General features: G+C 42.9%; 1 long non-coding RNA gene across 1 annotated transcript; it reads left to right on the forward strand.

Annotated features, from left to right (window-relative positions):
* Positions 1-2366: 2366 nt before the first annotated feature.
* On the forward strand, positions 2367-3399 carry LOC147924134 (uncharacterized). Its single transcript, XR_015586010.1, has 4 exons — positions 2367-2544; positions 2628-2795; positions 2897-2972; positions 3191-3399. It is a non-coding gene; the product is annotated as an uncharacterized LOC147924134 (long non-coding RNA).
* Positions 3400-3878: the final 479 nt, after the last annotated feature.

The following is a 3878-nucleotide window of genomic DNA, read 5'->3' on the forward strand; positions in this document are numbered from 1 at the left end:
TGTGAGGGAGATTGTCAGGTTGCATGGGGTGCCAGCGAGCATTGTGTCTGATAGGGATTCTAAGTTCACTTCGGTGTTCTGGAAGGCATTTCAGGCAGAGATGGGCACTAAGGTGCATATGAGTACAGCTTATCATCCCCAGACAGATGGACAGTCTGAGAGGACGATCCAGACGCTGGAGGATTTGCTGAGGATGTGTGTGTTGGATTGGGGTGGCCATTGGGCAGATCACCTGAACCTGGTAGAGTTTGCTTACAACAACAGTTATCAGGGGAGTATTAAGATGGCTCCTTATGAGGCTTTGTATGGGAGACCATGTCGTACACCATTATGCTGGACTCAGGTGGGGGAGAGGAGCATGTTTGGTGCTAGTTTTGTTCAGGAGACCTCAGAGAAGATTCGGGTTCTCAAGCTGAACATGAAGGAGGCTCAGGATAGGCAGAGGAGTTATGCTGATAAGAGGAGGAGAGATCTTGAGTTTCAGGTAGGAGACAGAGTGTACCTCAAGATGGCCATGTTGCGGGGTCCGAACAGGTCATTGTCAGAGACTAAGTTGAGTCCGAGGTATATGGGTCCATTCAGAGTGATTGAGCGGGTTGGACCAGTGGCATATAGATTGGAGTTACCTGAGGTGATGCGTGCATTCCATAAGGTTTTCCATGTGTCTATGTTGCGGAAGTGTCTCCGTGAGGGAGAGGAGGTGTTGGCTAAGATTCCTCAGGATCTTCAGCCTAACATGACTTTGGAGGCGAGACCAGTGAGGGTTCTCGAGAGGAGGATCAAGGAACTTCGGAAGAAGAAGATTCCTTTGATGAGAGTCCTGTGGGACTGTGATGGTGTTGAGGAGCAGACTTGGGAGCCTGAGGCAAGGATGAAGGCAAGGTTCAAGAAGTGGTATGAGAAGCAAGCCGCGACTTGAGCTTGTTTAGCCTGGTCCCATCTGTAATCCGTGGCTGGAGCGGGAATGGAGTATTCCAACCCATCTCTCTTGTTACTCGGTCGCTTGGGGTGGTTGGTTGTGCGACTCAGTAACAAGATGAGGTGGTGTTGGGGTACAAAGTTTCCGTGAGGCGGGGGTTGCGAAGTTAAGTTTCCTGAAAAAAAAAAAAAAAAAAAAAAAAAGGTCGGTGAAGAGGAGTTTCCAAAAATGGAAAGTGTTAAATATGGAAAGTTTTGCGGGAGTCAGAATTTTGTCCATTTTAGCGGTGGGAAGCCTTGGGAGGGGCTTTTGTGCCTTTGTGGCGGACTTTTGAGTCAGAGTGCCTGTGTGTGGCGGTATTGTTAGACATTGTATGGCCTTTGTGGCGGGCTTTTAGCCATTTGTTGGCCTTTGTGGCGGGCTGTTTAGCCAGAGTGTCTTTGTGACGGTCTTTCGGGACAGATGGTCTTTGTGACGGTCCTTCGGGACAGATGGTCTTTGTGACGGTCCTTCGGGATAGATGGTCTTTGTGACGGTCCTTCAGGACAGATGGTCTTTGTGACGGTCCTTCGGGACAGATGGTCTTTGTGACGGTCCTTCGGGACAGATGGTCTTTGTGACGGTCCTTCGGGACAGACGGTCTTTGTGACGGTCCTTTGGGGACGAGTGGGCTTGGTGGCGGTCCTTTTTAGGACATTTTGTTTGGCCTTGGTGGCGGTCCTCGTGAGGAAATTTTTGTTGGCCTTTGTGGCGGCCCTTGTGGCGTATATATGATCCTTGTGTGGTCATGAGGTATCCCAGTGAGGGGATATGTGGTTGGTAGGACATTGAGATGTTTTTACGCGAGCCACGGGAAGGAAACCTGGATAGGGATAGGACTCAGACGTGTTCAGAATTGTTTGCTCGCGACTCTTGGGGGACTTAGGTTCTCCTAGTACTGCCATATTCAGAGACTTTGTGGCTCGGGAGTATGGTTGGTATATCGACTCCGGATGACGATCCGGGGGCGCGCTGTAGGGTGGCAACCCGAGAGACGAGTTTGGATTTTTCCTTATATCATTTGGCATGCAGACTTAGGTCTGATGAGGAGCCAATAAAAACTCAAGGTTTAGGCCTATGAGTAAAGGGAAGTCCAAAAAGTCAAAAGCAAATGACGCCTGGAGCGTGAGTCTATCGCCTAGAGGTGACCTTCTGTAGATCGGTCGGAGGAGTGCGGGCCGTGGAGACGGTTGCACGGGAGTCCTTGGCTGATGGTTGTTCGAGATTCGAGGACGAATCTATGTTGGTGGAGGAGAATTGTAACATCCGTATTCCGAGAATAGAGTTTGGGTTATGTTGAGTAAACCAAAAGAATGGATTTAAATTAATTTTGGTTTAATTAAATCCTGGTTTAATCAAATTAAACCAAAAACCCTTATTTCTTCTTCTAATTGTCTACACATCCTCTCTCCTTTTGGTGCTTTTGTCGTCATTTTCATCAGAGAGGGAGAGAAAGAGACATAACTCTTTATTGAGTGTAAAGGAGAAAGAGAAGGAGATCAAGCTTTTTCCTTAGTGTTAAGAGAGAAACAGAACTGTCAGGGTTTAAGAGAAGGAAGATCCGACGGGTCAAATCGTTTTGAAAGGTATTGATTTTTGGTAGGGTTGTAGCTAAGAGATTTTCGTACACTCGCCTTTTTACAGAAGTGAATTTGGATTAATATTCTAGGAGATATTGGCATTTTCGTGGGGTGTTTCTTCTCATTCGCGGATTGAGACCAGCGGGTGTTACGGGGATGATTTCGGTTTCATCTATAATCTGATCGTGCTGAAATTTTGTGGGAAGCTTCTGGACGTATATACCTTGCTTTTCACCGGAGGGATTAGAAAGTTAACGGTTCGTTTTTGTTTTGTGGTTTCATTTGTGAGGTTGTTCTTTTCTATTTTTTTTCTGGCAGTTTGTTTACAATATTTGTTTGTTGTTGTGATTGGTTGTAGGAACAAGTTTGGTTGTTCTTGGATATTGGAAAGCCTCTCATTTGGTTGTATTTAGTTTTGTGAATCACTTGTTAAGGTAAGTGCAGGACCATGGCTTATCTAAGCTGGAGATTTTTTCTAATCTGCTTGTTTATGTGTTGTTTGGCTTGTTGATTGTTGATTGATGATTGTTGGTTGATGGTTGATGGTTAGAGATGTCTCTATTGCTTGTGTGTATAGCCCAGTAGATGGGAGGATTGCCTTACTGAGTGTTTATTAAATACTCATGCAGTGCAATATGTGTTTGTGGTGCAGGTAAGGCAAAGTGTGACCGTGGAATCAGGGCGATGAAGAGGAGGATGTTCTAGTGGTTCGTTTGGTTGTCTGGCTTCTGTTAGGTTGCTAGAGTGGAGTCCTAGAATGTTGTTTAGGATTGCTGGTTCTTTGGATGTTGTTTGGATCATTAGTTTGTGATTGGAATTAATATTGGCTATTTATATTTATTGGATATTGGTAATGTTTTCCGCTGATGATTGTGATTGTGGTTAGGTGGCTAGTGGGTATGGGACCACTAGTTGTAGTTTATTATTATATTATATTATATATTTATTATTTAAAAAAAAAAAAGTCGGTCGTTTCAATATTAATTTCAAATTTTCTAAAATCTATGTACCTAATTTAAAGCAATATGTTAGATTAAAATATAATTCTCCTTTCAGTTTTATTTAATCTTATATTTAATTATTTGAATTACTATTTAATACATAAAGTTAATAAAATTTTAGATTTTTTTCCCAGCATATAATGTGATTTGAATTTTTATAAACGGATATATATTTTAAAAATTGTTAGGATCTTTGTAACCAAACAAGCGATGGAGTTATATTGTGCCAAGAATTTGGATCTATATGAATATAATTTTAATTATCATTAATTTGTTGTTACACGGATAATTTATCATTTCATTATTTTGCTAACATGATCAGTATTAGAATATTAGAAA

Source organism: Camelina sativa, chromosome 17 (genome assembly GCF_030686135.1).
Source record: "Camelina sativa cultivar CO46 ecotype springtype chromosome 17, ASM3068613v1".
Taxonomy (NCBI): domain Eukaryota; kingdom Viridiplantae; phylum Streptophyta; class Magnoliopsida; order Brassicales; family Brassicaceae; genus Camelina; species Camelina sativa.